Source organism: Pristiophorus japonicus, chromosome 12, assembly GCF_044704955.1.
Source record: "Pristiophorus japonicus isolate sPriJap1 chromosome 12, sPriJap1.hap1, whole genome shotgun sequence".
NCBI lineage: Eukaryota > Metazoa > Chordata > Chondrichthyes > Pristiophoridae > Pristiophorus > Pristiophorus japonicus.
This window is the reverse complement of record NC_091988.1, coordinates 15,213,371-15,229,510: the sequence shown is the minus strand read 5'-3', so window position 1 is coordinate 15,229,510 and position 16,140 is coordinate 15,213,371. Positions and strand designations below refer to the sequence as shown.

General features: G+C 47.2%; 1 non-coding gene and 1 pseudogene across 1 annotated transcript; one reads left to right on the top strand and one right to left on the bottom strand.

Annotated features, from left to right (window-relative positions):
• The first annotated feature begins 1,689 nt into the window (after window positions 1-1,689).
• LOC139277747 (U2 spliceosomal RNA) lies at window positions 1,690-1,921 on the top strand (annotated as a pseudogene).
• Window positions 1,922-3,422: 1,501 nt separating this feature from the next.
• On the bottom strand, window positions 3,423-3,563 carry LOC139277837 (U4 spliceosomal RNA). The gene has a single exon (XR_011596150.1). It is a non-coding gene; the product is annotated as a U4 spliceosomal RNA (small nuclear RNA).
• Window positions 3,564-16,140: the final 12,577 nt, after the last annotated feature.

Genomic DNA, 16,140 nt, shown 5'->3' with positions numbered 1-16,140 from the left:
CCGCACCAAAAGCGAGGCCATGCTCTTTGGTCACTGGACCGACCGAGCCTCCATTCCCTTCACCGTCAAGCCACATTTCCTGAAGGTGCTGGGAATATGGTTCGGAGCGGACGGGGCGTGCGCCAAAAACTGAGACGAGCGCATTGCCAAGGTCAGACAGAAACTGGCATTTTGGGAGCAGCGCTCCCTTTCCATCACAGGCAAGAACCTGGTCATCAGGAGTGAGGTGCTCTCGGGGTTGCTACACGTGGCACAGGTCTGGCCCATCTCTCGCTCCTGCGCTGCGGCAGTCACCCGGGCCGTCTTCCACTTTGTCTGGAGGTCCAAAATGGACCGTGTCCGCAGAGACACGATGTACAAATCTCTGGACAGTGGAGGAAAGGACGTTCCGAACGTGGCCCTCATCCTGAGGGCCACCTTTGTGTGCGGCTGCATCAAGCTGTGCACAGACCCCCGGTACGCAAACACCAAGTGTCACTACGTGCTGAGGTTCTACCTGTCCCCGGTGTTGAGAAGGATGGGTCTGGCCACGCTGCTGCGAAACGCCCCCACCAGTTGGACCGTGCCTGTCCACCTGTCCTTCGTGGAAAAGTTCTTCAAAAGAAACCCCTTTGACCACAAGGCCATAAAACAGTGGTCAGCACGTAAGGTCCTGGACGCCCTACGAAAGAAGGAGAGGGTGGACCCTGTCGGGTGGTTCCCTGAGCGGACTGTTGAACTTGTTTGGCAGAACGTCTCATCGCCAGAGCTTTCACACAAGCACCAAGACGTAGCTTGGTTGGCGGTGAGGAGGGCCCTACCCGTCAGAGTGTTCATGCACAGCCGGCGTCTCAGCAGCACGGCACGGTGTCCCCAGGCCGGCTGCGGGGCGGATGAGACTGTCACCCATCTCCTTCAGGATTGTGCCTTCGCAAGGCAGGTCTGGAAAGAGATGCAGTGGTTGCTGTCGAGGTTCATCCCGAGCAGCTCCGTAACACAGGACTCTGTGCTCTACGGGCTGTTCCCAGGGACACACACCGAGACAGACATCACCTGCTGCTGGAGGGCCATCAACTCGGTCAAAGACGCTCTTTGGTCTTGCCGAAACTTGCTGGTTCTCCAGAACAAGGAGATGTCCACGTCTGCGTGTTGCAGACTGGCGCAATCCAAGATCCAGGATTACGTGCTGAGGGACGCACTTAAAATTGGTGCAGTCGCCGCAAAGGCACGGTGGGGAAGGGCCACAGTTTAAAGCCCTTCTGCCACGGTAAACCCGGGGGCAGGAATCAGTACAAAACCCACTCGGGCTGTATTTGTAATTTACACTTTGTGTACATAGAGCACCAAATCTGTAAACACCAATGTAGTGCCATGTACAATGCAAGGTGTGTTATGAAATGCATGTTTGAAAAGAAAAAAAATGTAAATGTACCGTCACCCATTCCGGGCACTGTATTGTAACACATAAAATGTAATTTGTGTAAATGTACCACAATGTATCCTGTTTATTGTACTGAATCGCAGTTGAACAGAAAAACGAGAAATGTAACGAACGGAACTGCCGTCAGCACCCAGATATATTGTATGGGATTGCTGACCGCAGCGAAATGTAATGAAATGCCATTGAATGTACTGTATTCTTTTTATGAATAAAGTATATTTTGAAATAAAAATAATAAAAAAATGTTAAAAAAATGCAGAAAACAAGCTATCGCTTCTCGGCCTTTTGGCTAAGATCATGCGTAACTGACCTGACAGGGGAGTAACCATGACCCCAAAGTGGTTCTCCCTGGATCAGGAAGGTGGTTCTCCTATGCTTTTTGGAAATAGGAGGTGGGTGGTTTGATTTGATCCCTCCACCTCGGTGCGTGGGGGTGCTGACCCATCCACCTCCATGGCATGAACCTGGTATTGCAGTACTTCCAGGAACGGTGCAGTGACTCTAAAAGCATTGGCGCAGGTGATGTGTGCAAGGTGACCTCTGGTGTTTGTGATCTGACAAAGAATTAGAAAGATTGGCTATGACAATTTTTTTTTAAAAATGCAGGAAACAAGCGCAGGCAGCGGAAAGAGCGTGCAGCAAACCAGTCCCACCCACCCCTTCCCTCAACGACTGTTTGTCCCACCTGAGACAGAGACTATAATTCCCATATTGGACTGCTCAGCCACCTAAGAACTCACTTTTGGAGCAGCAGCAAGTATTCCTCGATTCCGAGGGACTGCCTATGATGATGAACCTAGAGTTCCCAACTCTGCCATTATGGGTGGGATTGTATGAGAATGGGCCACTCAGGAGAAAGTCTTTCTATGCGCAGTTCATACATGTACAGTATCCTGCCTGTCGAGGCTCGCAACCAAACTACAATGTCTGAGCCCTGCTGGTCTCCCCGTTATTCGCAACACCGCTTCCTTACCAGTTGTGAGGATCATCATCATCATCATCATAGGCAATCCCTCGGAATCGAGGAAGACTTGCTTCCACTCTTACCATGAGTTCTTAGGTGACTGTACAGTTCAATACGAGAACCACAGTCTCTGTCCCAGGTGGGACAGATAGTCGTTGAGGGAAAGGGTGGGCAGGGAGCCTGGTTTGCCGCACGCTCCTTCCGCTGCCTGCACTTGATTTTTGCATGCTCTCGGTGACGATACTCGAGGAGCTCAGCGCCCTCCCGGATGCATTTCCTCCACTTAGGGCGGTCTGTGGCCAGGGACTCCCAGGTGTCAGTGGGGATGTCACACTTTATCAGGGAGGCTTTGAGGGCGTCCTTGTAACGTTTACTCTGCCCGCCTTTGGCTTGTTTGCCGTGGGCGAGTTCCGAGTAGAGCACTTGCTTTGGGATCTCGTGTCTGGCATACGGACAATGTGGCCTGTCCAGCAGAGCTGATCAAGTGTGGTCAGTGCTTCAGTGTAAGGATAGCAGCATCAGGGCCAATGAAAATCATCTGGAAACTCTGAGTCCTGAGAGAGCAACTGGGGAGAGACAGAGAGAAAAAACAGAAACTGGGGGAGGTAGGGAGAGAAACAGAAAGTGGGAGAGTGGTATTTACTTGGTGAAACATCCCAGAAGTTGCTTTTGTTTAAAATTTACATATCCTTAAATGCTTGTATTCTTTCTTTCATTTATGAATGATGGTATTCACCTGACCATAAAAGAAAAAGTCAAATATTTTATTCGAGGTTTAGCGATATTAAGACACAGAAATAAAGTAAATGCAGTAACATTTGCAAGCATTGGGGAAAATATCAGCGGAGTAAATGTCCTATGAGCAAAAATTAAATGACGAAATGCTCACGAACACGTCAAAGCAGAGTTAACATAAACTACCCAATCCAAGAATGGTACATCGCACACGATTGACTGCGAATAGTTTAGTGTGAAATTGCTGTGTAAATTATAACTCCACGTGAAATGTATTTGATTCTATTTTGTTTATAAATGTAGTCTCCGCGGAGACTATCAAAAATTGCCATTGCCGACTATATTTCAAGTCGTCATAGCGGGGTATTGGGAAAAGTTTTCAATAAGCAATAATCGCGCCTCGGTTAAACCTCATCGGCTACGATACTGCCACTGCGCAAAGCTAACCAGATCACCCTGACGACCGGAGGTCTATCTGACGGATACTATTTAAAGTTGTGGTGACCTATCTTAAAAACAAATTTTGTCATCAGATAAAGTTATGATTTCTTTTGGATCACATTATTTTCTCAACACAAATAGACAAAGAAATATTTTTCAGAAAATCATTGAGTTCGAAATAAAGGATTATGGGACGGCATCTAATATGTTAATCAGTGTACGATGTCCTGGCTACTTTGAAGTAAAAAGTGCCATACCGCTGAGATGCAAGTAACTGGTATTGGGCAGAATGCTGGAAACACACAGATCAGGTTTCAGGTCGATGATCTTGCATTAGAACTTTAAGATTTCCAGCATCGCCTGTATTTTGCTTTTGTTTGAACAGAATGCTGTTTGGCACTCTGAATATCTGCTGAATGTATTATTATCCTTTATTTGTATGCTAATAAAAATGCCAACATTTGATTCTATTTTAGCAGCAGCAAAATGGATAGAAAATCATAGAATCATATAGCACAGAAGGAGGCCATTCAACACATTGTGCCTGTTCCTGTGGCTAAAAGAGCTATCCAATTTGTCCCACTGCCCTGCTCTTTCCTAATCTGAGGAAGGACGTTCTTGCTATTGAGGGAATGCAGACTGATTCCCGGGATGGCAGGACTGACATATGAGGAGAGGCTGGATCAATTGGGCCTTTATTCAATTGGAGTTCAGAAGGATGAGAGGGGATCTCATAGAAACATATAAGATTCTGACCGGACGGGACAGGTTAGATGCGGGAAGAATGTTCTTGATGTTGGGGAAGTCCAGAACCAGGGGACACAGTCTTAGAATAAGGGGTCGGCCATTTAGGAGATGAGGAGAAACTTCTTCAATCAGAGAGTTGTTAACCTGTGGAATTCCCTGCCGCAGAGAGTTGTTGATGCCAGTTCATTGGATATATTCAAGAGGGAGTTAGATATGGCCCTTACAGCTAAGGGAATCAAGGGGTATGGAGAGAAAGCTGGAGAGGGATACTGAGGGAATGATCAGCCATGGTCTTATAATAAGAACATAAGAACATAAGAATTAGGAACAGGAGTAGGCCATCTAGCCCCTCGAGCCTGCTCCGCCATTCAACAAGATCATGGCTGATCTGGCCGTGGACTAAGCTCCACTTACCTGCCCGCTCCCCGTAACCCTTAATTCCCTTATTGATTAAAAATCTATCTATCTGTGATTTGAATACATTCAATGAGCTAGCCTCAACTGCTTCCTTGGGCAGAGAATTCCACAGATTCACAACCCTCTGGGAGAAGAAATTCCTTCTCAACTCGGTTTTAAATTGGCTCCCCCGTATTTTGAGGCTGTGACCCCTAGTTCTAGTCTCCCCGACCAGTGGAAACAACCTCTCTGCCTCTATCTTGTCTATCCCTTTCATTATTTTAAATGTTTCTATAAGATCACCCCTCATCCTTCTGAACTCCAACGAGTAAAGACCCAGTCTACTCAATCTATCATCATAAGGTAACCCCCTCATCTCCGGAATCAGCCTAGTGAATCGTCTCTGTACCCGCTCCAAAGCTAGTATATCCTTCCTTAAGTAAGGTGACCAAAACTGCACGCAATACTCCAGGTGCGGCCTCACCAATACCCTATACAGTTGCAGCAGGACCTCCCTGCTTTTGTACTCCATCCCTCTCGCAATGAAGGCCAACATTCCATTCGCCTTCCTGATTACCTGCTGCACCTGCAAACTAACTTTTTGGGATTCATGCACAAGGACACCCAGGTCCCTCTGCACCACAGCATGTTGTAATTTCTCCCCATTCAAATAATATTCCCTTTTACTGGGTTTTTTTCCAAGGTGGATGACCTCACACTTTCCGACATTGTATTCCATCTGCCAAACCTTAGCCCATTCGCTTAACCTATCTAAATCTCTTTGCAGCCTCTCTGTGTCCTCTACACAACCCGCTTTCCCACTAATCTTTGTGTCATCTGCAAATTTTGTTACACTACACTCTGTCTCCTCTTCCAAGTCATCTATGTATATTGTAAACAATTGTGGTCCCAGCACCGATCCCTGTGGCACACCACTAATCACCGATTTCCAACCCGAAAAGGACTCATTTACACCGACTCTCTGCTTCCTGTTAGCCAGCCAATTCTCTATCCATGCTAATACATTTCCTCTGACTCCTCTGAACAGTGGTGCAGGCTCGAAGGGCCGAATGGCCTGCTCCTGCACCTATTTTCTATGTTTCTATGTCTATGTTTCTATAGCCTTGCAAATTTTTCCTTTTCACGTATTTATCCAATACCCTCTATTGAATCTGCTTCCACCGCCCTTTCAGGCAGTGCATTCCAAAAATGTCCTCATCTCTCTACTGGTTCTTTTTCTAGACAAACAACCTGGCTAGAAAACAGAGAGTAGGGGCTAAAGGCAACGCTCCCTATAAGCTGTGCGGCCATGTAGCTCGCGGGACTAGCGGTTGCAGTGTTAAAGTTCGCGCATGCACAAAAATGGGAATGGCCGTGCAGCCCCTTAAAGGGGCCGTGCACCCAAAAACAACAGGGAGCATTGGTTAAAAGTAGTTACTCAGATTGGTAGGAAGTGGCGTTCCATCGGGATCAGAACTGTGACCACTGTTGTTCATCATTTACATAAATGGTTTGAACTTGGAACTCGGAAATACAATATAAAAATTTGTGGATGATATCAAATTGGGGTGTGTATCGTTAATACCGAGAAAGACTGCGATAAAATACAAGACGTTAACAAACTTGCAGAATGGGCTTGTAAATGCCAAATTAATTTAATTGTGAAGATGTTTGAAATGGTGTAGTTCAGTAGCAGGAATAAGAAGGCAACCTACTCCTTGGAAAATAAGGTAGAGGCCCAAAGTGGTCTAGAGGGGTACAGATTCACAGATCACTAAAGGTAGCAATACAGGTTAACAAAGCCATACAAGTGAAAACTATGCACTGGGGATCATTTCTAGAGGAATCAAATTAAAAAGCTGAGAAGTTATGTTAACCTAATATAAAAACTTGGTTGGACCACTGTGCACAGTTCTGGGTGCCAGATTACAAAAAGAATATAGGAGCACTGGAGAAGGTGAAAAAAAGATGACATGAGAACTGAGGTTTTAACTATTCAGGTCTACAGGGCTGCAGTAATACCCGCCCTGCTGTATGGCTCAGAGACATGGACCATGTACAGTAGACATCTCAAGTTGCTGGAGAAATATCACCAACAAAGTCTCCGCAAGATCCTACAAATCCCCTGGGAGGACAGGCGCACCAACGTTAGCGTCCTCGACCAGGCCAACATCCCCAGCATTGAAGCACTGACCACACTTGATCAGTTCCACTGGGCAGGCCACATATTCCGCATGCCAGCCACGAGACTGCCAAAGCAAGTGCTCTACTCGGAGCTCCTTCATGGCAAACGAGTCAAAGGTGAGCAGCGGAAACGTTACAAGGACACCCTCAAAGCCTCCCTGATAAAGTGCAACATCCCCACTTACACCTGGGAGTCCCTGGCCAAAGACCGCCCTAAGTGGAGGAAGTGCATCCGGGAGGGCGCTAAGCACCTCGAGTCTCATCGCCGAGAGCATGCAGAAATCAAGCGCAGGCAGCGGAAAGAACGTGCGACAAACCTGTCCCACCCACCCCTTCCTTCAACGACTATCTGTCCCACCTGTGACAGGGACTGTGGTTCTCGTATTGGACTGTTCAGCCACCTAAGGACTCACTTCAGGAGTGGAAGCAAGTCTTCCTCGATTCCGAGGGACGCCTATGATGATGATGATTCTCTAGAAAAGTGAAGGCTGAAAGGTGACCTGATAGAATGCTTTAAAATTCTGAAGGGATTTGACAATGGTAGATGTATTGAAGATATTTGCACTTGTGGATGAGTCAAAAAATTAGGAGCGATAAATACAAGTCAGCAGCCAATAAATCCAATGAGGAATTCAGGAAGTGGTTAGAATTTGGAACTTTCCAACAGGCGAATATCATTGGTGTAGTTAAGGGGAAGCTAGATAGTATATGCAGATACAGCAAGCAATTGGGAAGGTAAATGGCATGTTGGCCTTTATTGCAAGGGAGTTGGGGTGCAAGAGTAAGGAAGTCTTGCTACAATTGTACAGGTCTTTGGTGAGACCACACCTGGAGTATTGTGCACAGTTTTGCTCTCCTTATCTGAGGAAGGATATACTTGCCTTACAGGCAGTGCAATGAAGGTTCACTCGAGGGTTGTCCTATGAGGAGCGATTGAGTAAATTGGGCCTATGCTCTCTGGAGTTTAGAAGAATGAGAGGTGATCTCATTGAAACAGACAAGATTCTGAAGGGGATTGACAGGGTAGATGCTGAGAGGTTGTTTCCCCTGGGGTGTCTAGAATTAGGGGGGAAAGTCTCAGGATAAGGGAGTCGGCCATTTAAGACTGAGATGAGGAGGAATTTCTTCACTCAGAGGGTTGTGAATCTTTTGGAATTCTCTCCCAGAGGGCTGTGAATGCTGAGTATTTGAGTACATTCAAGGCTGAGATAGATAGATTTTTTAACTCTAGGAGAATCAAGGGATATGGGGATCGGGCAGGAAAGTGGAGTTAAGGTAGAAGATCAGCCATGATCTTATTGAATGACGGAGCAGGCTCGAAGGGCCATATGGTCTACTTCTGCTCCTACTTCTTACGTTCTTATGGCGGAGAAAGAAATAGAAGGAAATGTTGTTGAGTAGGATGAAGTAAGGTGGGAAGAGGCTCCTATGGAGTATAAACACTGCATAGGCCTGTTGACTGAATTCACCTGTTTTTGTGCTGTATATGCTAGGCAGTTGTTGCTTGTATTTTTTTTATTTCAAAATATACTTTATTCATATAAAAATTTGCACAATACATTGGAAAGCAGTTCAGTACATTTGGATGCTGACAGCAGTTCCGTTCAATACATTTGCTTGCTTTACATTTCGAGGTACAATTCAGTACAATCCAGGATACATTGTAATACAGTCATCAAATTACGTTACATGTGGCACTATACGGTACACGGAATGGGTGAGGGTACAGTTACATTTCTTTGCAACATACATTTCTAAACAGAACTTGCATTATACATGGCACTACATAGGTGTTTTCAGATCATGGTGCTCTATATATACAAAGGTTTACAAGTACGGCCCGAGGGGGGTTTTGTACTGATTCCTGCCCCCGGGTTTACCGTGGCAGAAGGGCTTTAAACTGCGGCCCTTCCCCACCGTGCCTTTGCGGTGACTGCACCAATTTTTAGTGCGTCCCTCAGCACGTAATCCTGGATCTTGGATTGCGCCAATCTGTAACACGCAGACGTGGACATCTCCTTGCTCTGGAAGACCAGCAAGTTTCGGCAAGACCAAAGTGCGTCTTTCACTGAGTTGATGACCCTCCAGCAGCAGATGATGTCTGTCTCAGTGTGTGTCCCTGGGAACAGCCCGTAGAGCACAGAGTCCTGTGTTACGGAATTGCTCGGGATGAACCTCGACAGCAACCACTGCATCTCCTTCCAGACCTGCCTTGCAAAGGGGCAATTCCGAAGGAGATGGATGACTGCCACGCCACAGCCAACTCGGGGGCAGAGTGCCGTGTCTCTGAAACCCCGGCTGTGCATGAAGGATCTGATGGGTAGGGCCCTCCTCACCGCCAACCAAGCTACGGCTTGTGTGAAAGCTCTGGCGATGAGACGCTCTGCCAAACGAGTTCGACAGTCTGCTCGGGAACCACCCGACAGGGTCCACCCTCTCCTTTCGTAGGGCGTCCAGGACCTTACGTTACTCAGAGATATGATCGCCTACGTGCGGGACACAGGAGTGGACACCTGTTTGATCAGCTTAGACCAGGAGAAAGCCTTTGACAGGATATCGCACACGTACCTGATGGACGTGCTCTCCAAAATGGGGTTTGGGGAGGGTATCCGCAATTGGATCCAACTGCTCTACAGAGACATCAGTAGCGCAGTTCTAATCAATGGGTGGGAAACTCAAAGCTTTCTGATCAGATCTGGAGTCAGGCAAGGCTGTCCTCTCTCATCTGTCTTGTTTATGTCTTGTATTGAGCCCTTTGCCGGGTCCATCAGGAAGGATGCGGGCATTAGAGGGGTGACGATCCCAGGCAGCAGAGGCGCTCAGGTCAAGACCTCCCCATACGTGGACAACGTAGCCATCTTTTGCTCGGATCCGCAGTCGGTCCGCAGGTTGCTCACAATCTGCGACCAGTTTCAACTGACCTCGGGAGCGAAGGTCAACTGCAGCAAAAGCGAGGCCATGTTCTTTGGCAACTGGGCCGACCGATCCTTTATTCCCTTCACCATTAAGCCAGATTACCTGAAGGTGTTGGGAATATGGTTCGGAGCGGACGGGGCGTGCGCTAAAAACTGGGAAGAGCATATCGCCAAAGTGAAACAAAAACTGGGATGGTGGAAGCTGCGCTTCCTCTCCATGGCAGGAAAGAACCTGGTCATCAGGAGTGAGGTGCTCTCGGGTTTGCTGCACGTGGCACAGGTCTGGCCCATCTCTCGCTCCTGTGCCGCGGCAGTCACCCGGGCCGTCTTCCACTTTGTCTGGAGGTCCAAAATGGACCGTGTCCGCAGAGACACGATGTACAAATCTCTGGACAGTGGAGGAAAGGATGTTCCGAACATGGCCCTCATCCTGATGGCCACCTTTGTGTGCGGCTGCATCAAGCTGTGCACAGACCCCCGGTACGCAAACACCAAGTGTCACTACGTGCTGAGGTTCTACCTGTCCCCGGTGTTGCGAAGGATGGACCATGCCTGTCCACCTGTCCTTCATGGAAAAGTTTTTCACAAAAAACCCGTTTGACCACAAAGTCATAAAACAGTGGTCAGCACGTAAGGTCCTGGACGCCCTACGAAAGAAGGAGAGGGTGGACCCTGTCGGGTGGTTCCCTGAGCGGACTGTCGAACTCGTTTGGCAGAACGTCTCATCGCCAGAGCTTTCACACAAGCACCAAGTCATAGCTTGGTTGGCGGTGAGGAGGGCCCGACCCATCAGAGCATTCATGCACAGCCGGCGTCTCAGCAGCACGGCACGGTGCCCCCGAATCGGCTGCGGGGCGGACGAGACCGTCACCCACCTCCTTCAAGATTGCCCCTTCGCAAGGCAGGTCTGGAAAGAGATGCAGTGGTTGCTGTCGAGGTTCATCCCGAGCAGCTCCATAACACAGGACTCTGTGCTCTTCGGGCTATTCCCAAGGACACACACCGAGACAAACATCACCTGCTGCTGGAGGGCCATCAACTCGGTCAAAGACGCTCTTTGGTCTTGCCGAAACTTGCTGGTCTTCCAGAGCAAGGAGATGTCCACGTCTGCGTGTTGCTGACTGGCGCAATCCAAGATCCAGGATTACGTGCTGAGGGACGCACTTAAAATTGGTGCAGTCGCCGCAAAGGCACGGTGGGGAAGGGCCACAGTTTAAAGCCCTTCCGCCATGGTAAACCCAGGGGATGGAACAGTACAAAACTCCCCTCGGGCTGCAATGGTAAACCTTTTGTATACATAGAGCTGTTAGATCTCTTAATTTCCAATGAAATACGAACTCTGGTTGTAGTTTTAACGTAACTTTATTCTGGCAGCAGCAATAAGCTTCTGGCTTTAAGCCAATCCTTTGTCCTTCTGAGACCACATGGCCAAAATGGCTGTTTTTATACCTGGTTCAATTTACAGAAAAGACCTCGCCTTCTTTGACCTTATTGGCTCATTTGATAGTCTTTTAACCTTTAATTGGCTCGCTACCCAAGGTCCTAAAATGTCAAGTTGATTGATGACTTAATGCAATGTGGTCTGTGTTTTCTCAAAAACTGCAGCCAGGCTGCAGAGCTTGAATTCTCTATCAATCCCCCCTTTGATTCTTTCACAAACTGAATCATAAAACATCAGGTATCACTGGTTAAACATTCTAAAAAATAATTTCATACATGTTAATAGAGTTTCCTTCTAAAATTTGTTGATGTGTTTCGCCACATTTCCGGATTTAAACCTACCCGAGTTCCATCGTGGCCACAATGGAAGTCTGGTTTTAGTAGGTTAATTAACCTTATTCCAATTTAATCCAAATCAATATCTTAATTCAACCAGTAAACAACCTTCCCTCAAGCATAACATACCCCTGTGTCATGTACAGACTGTCTGCTGGGACCTGCAAGGTGTCTCACCTGCGGGACAGCATCTGCAGCTGCCTGGTTGCAACAACATTTAATCAGCATAAACAAACAATATAAAAGTAAAACAATTACAACAAATAGAATTATACATTTTGGCAAAAAGTAATTGTCCTTATTAGATTTCAGCTTCAGTTACAGGTGCTCGTTTAACGTGTGAAGCGTGGATCCAGGCTATCTTTCCTTGGACTTTAACAGCTGCCTGGGTGGTCAATAACACTTGATAAGGTCCCTCCCACTTGGCTCCCAAAGGTTCTTTATACAACTTTTTCACATACACCCAGACTCCCGGGATGATGTCATGTCCTCCTTTGGGTGGATTACCCCAAGCTGCCGATACCTGTCGGGAAACAGAACTAATAGCATTGGTTAGGTTCTGACAGTATGATAACAATGTGTCACTCATTAAGTGAACATCAGCTTTCCGTAAATCGATAGTTCCTGACAGCGACATGGGTCTTCCTGTTATAATTTCAAATGGGCTTAGACCTGTAGTTCTGTTCGGGGTTGCCCTAATGCTACATAGCACTATTGGTAGTGCCTGGGGCCATGGTGTTCCTTCTTGGTGATATTTGGCAAGCTGTTGTTTCAGAGTTCGATTCATTCGCCCTACTTGTCCTGATGATTGTGGATGATAAGGACAGTGTAAATCCCATGTAATGTTCAGTAACCTACAGACTTCTTGGCAGACAGCACCTGTGAAGTGTGTTCCCTGATCTGAGTCAATGCTACTCGGGACTCCCCATCGGGGAATGTAATCCTTACACAAGGTCTTTGCAGTGTGATTGGCTGTGGCTCTTTTAGTTGGGACAGCTTCTACCCATCTAGAGAATCTGTTGACCATGACAAGAATGTTAGTGTATCCTTGGCATGAAGGAAGAGATATATAATCAACCTGCAGATGCTGGAATGGTCCGACAGGGGCAGGGGGCCTCAGTTGGGGCATTACCGTGATGGGTCCAGAATTATTTTTCTGGCAGACCACACAGCGGTCTGCTACCAGCTGGGCATGTTTTTTAAATCCCCGACCCCACCAGCTTTTCTGGAACCGTGCCGTCATCTGTTGTGAGGCCAAGTGTCCCCACGAGTGGATCTGTTGGGCTAAAAAAGGCATAAGCGCTTGTGGCGCGACTGGCTTGTCGGTAACTCTTTGTCTCCAGACACCACCTTCACATAGCTTAATTCCTGCCTCAATCCATGTCCATTTTCCCTCTCGGGAGCACTCGCCTTGCATTGTTTGAAGGTCTCGTGTCAGAGTCCTGAGTGCTTTCAATCTGCACATCTGTGTTGGTTCTTCTGGAGGAACGCCCTGTGAGGCGGTATCTTTAGCTGCCTGGTCGGCTAGGGCATTTCCCTGTGCTTCCGTGATATTTTCCTTGGTATGGGCCTTACACTTCAGGATGGACACTTCCTGAGGTAATTGTATGGCCTCTAGTAAGTCTCGGACTTCTTTTCCATTTCGGATAGGTGTACCAGTAGCAGTGAGGAATCCTCTTTTCCGCCATAACAGACCAAAGTCGTGAGCGACTCCAAAAGCATAACGCGAATCTGTGTAGACATTAGCTGTCTGTCCTTCTGCTATTCGACATGCTTCTGACAGGGCCCGTAACTCGGTCTGTTGTGCTGACATTCCTGTGGGTAAACATCCTTTTGCCACTACCTCATATAAGGTTGTAACTGCCCATCCTGCTTTTCTGGTACCATTGTCAACAAAGGAGTAACCATCTGTAAACAGGATGAGGTCTGGGTTGTGCAGAGGCTCCTCTGCTGCTAAGGATGCTTCTTCTGTTTCTTTTAAAATCTCCACGCAGTCATGCTCTTCACATTCTCCCCCCTCTTGATCCCTTGATTCTGACATCGGGAGCATAGTTGCGGGATTAACCGGGCTGGCCCGGACGATATGGAGATTAGGAGCTTCCAAAACTGCCATCCAGCGGGTCGATCTAGCTGCTGTCACCTGAGACATTCTATTCATAGACAGCAAAGCGTATACGGTGTGGGGACACTTGACAATCAGCTTTTGGTCGAGGACTAGACCCGCAGTGATCATTACCGCTCGACATGTAGCTTCCATGGCCTTTAGGCAACTTCCCCATCCGAGGGCTACCGCATCCAGTTTTGCCGAATAATAGCCAATAGTCCTTTGCCGATCCCCATGTTCTTGTGTCAGTATAGCTGTCATATATCCTTCTTTCTCATGGACAAACAGGGTTGGGATTCCCAGAGCCGGTGCCGAACACAAAGCCTTTTTCAAACTCAGGAAGGCCTCTTGCTGTTCCTTAGTGAGGGTGATGGCTTTTTTAGAGGCACATTTCCCCTTTAAGATATCATTCAATGGCTGAGCAAGCTGTGTGAAGGAGTCAATCCAATTTCTGTTAAAGTTACACAATCCCAAAAAAGACCTTAGTTCCTGAATAGTGGTGGGTTTTTTAACAGCCCGAATGGCTGCAGTTCTATCCTGGGTAAGTTCTCTCTTTCTTTGTGAAATCTTTTGTCCCAAGTATACAACCTCTTCTTGGGATATTTGTGCTTTGTCGATGCTGGCTTTATGTCCTTTCAGCCGAAGGTGGTCCAGCAAAGCTCGTAAATCTTGTTCATGCTGTTCTTCGTGTTTGAAGCTAGCAGGATATCGTCTACATATTGGATGACTGTGGATGACAGGGGAGGTAATTCTTGCAAATGCCTTTGTAAAGCCATGTGGAATACCGTAGGGCTGTTATGGAAACTCTTCAGTAACCGGGTCCAAGTATACTGTTGTCCTTGGACAGTGAAAGCAAACCACTGTCGAACCTCCGGTGCCAGAGGCACCGATCAAAATCCGTTGGCCATATCTATGACCGAGAAATATTTATGTTCCGGTTTGAGGGCATTAAAAATGGTGGAGGGATCTGCGACCAAAGGAGCTTTTTGATCAATACACTGGTTAGCTTTCCTATAATCGACAGTCAAACGCCAAGTCTCATTAGATTTCTGTACCGGTCACACGGGGCTATTGGAGGAGCTATGCGTTTTAATAAGCACCCCTTGTTTCTCCAATTGCTGAATAACCGGTAAGATTCCCGCGATGGCAGTTGGACTGATGGGATACTGTTTAGTGCATGGAGGCTTGGTCCCGGTAAATGATGCAGGCTCCATCTGGAGTAGGCCACAATCGTTCTTATCTTTAGCCCATATTGGGTGTTCCTTCAATTCTTCTTTCTTCAAAGTTCTAATTGACCATGTCACCTGACCATCCTCAAAATGCAACAATGAGTCTATTTGGATTAGAACGTCCATTCCCAAAAGGGGTTGATCTACTGGGCCTATCCAGACCAGCGTGGTTAGTTCATGTGGACCCAGCCCTATAAGTACCGGTGTTGTCCTTTTAATTTCCATTTTATGGCCCCCAACTCCATAGGCTGTACGTGCCCTACCATCCAACGGCAAAAAGTCTCCATATTGTAGGGATAAGCATGTTAATTCCGCCCCTGTGTCTAAAAGACAGTTCACATCCTTATCGCCCACCCTCATAGTTATATATAGCCCATCTCCCCTTTATTGTATTAGTGCGAGGAGGTGGACCAGGGTGGGCTCCAATCGTTTTTTGCTATCCCATGTAACTCCTTCTGTTGTTGTATTGTCAGTCGCTTAAATGCTTCTATGAGGTCATTATCTTGTGACAAGCCTGGTTTGTTGGCTGAATTGTATCCCTGGCTGCGTCCTCTTCCCAGTGACCTTGCTGTTTTGCCCTACACGTCTTGGCCCAGTGACCTTCTTTCCCACAATAATGACATTTTCCAGGTAATTTTCCTAATAACTGTTTATCGGAATCCTGGGATTTCCATCCCACAACCTGTACAGCTTGGACTTTAGCTCCCATATCCCTGTCTAATTGGTTACATCAATCCACCAATGCTACAAAGGTAGTTCCTCTACCTTCCCAGTCCGGTAACACTACCTTAAGCATTTTTGACAGTTCTGGCTTTAGACCTGCCACAAAAGCTGCTTTCAGGGGTCCAAACACTTGTTCATCCATTTCCTCATCCGTATTATTCATACCCGAATGTTCTAACCACGTGCATCTAAACCGCTCGTCATACTCCAGGACTTCCTCTGTTCCTTTCTGTTGGCAAGCTGCAATTTTTCCCCAGTCTGTCTTAGCTGGACTGAAGGCTTGCAGCCAGTATTTAATCACCTCCCATCCTGCATCTAATTCTTGCTCATCCTGCCCCAAAGCTTCTTCTACCTTGTCGTGCAATTTTCTTCCCTGTATTTTTGGCACCATTATGGTCAAAATTTGCACTCCGTCCCAGGGATGAAGTTGATATATATTTCTTAAGTGGTCCAATTGGTCCCACGTTTTCACTCCCCCTTTCTTTGGATTGGGCAACTCCTTGGAC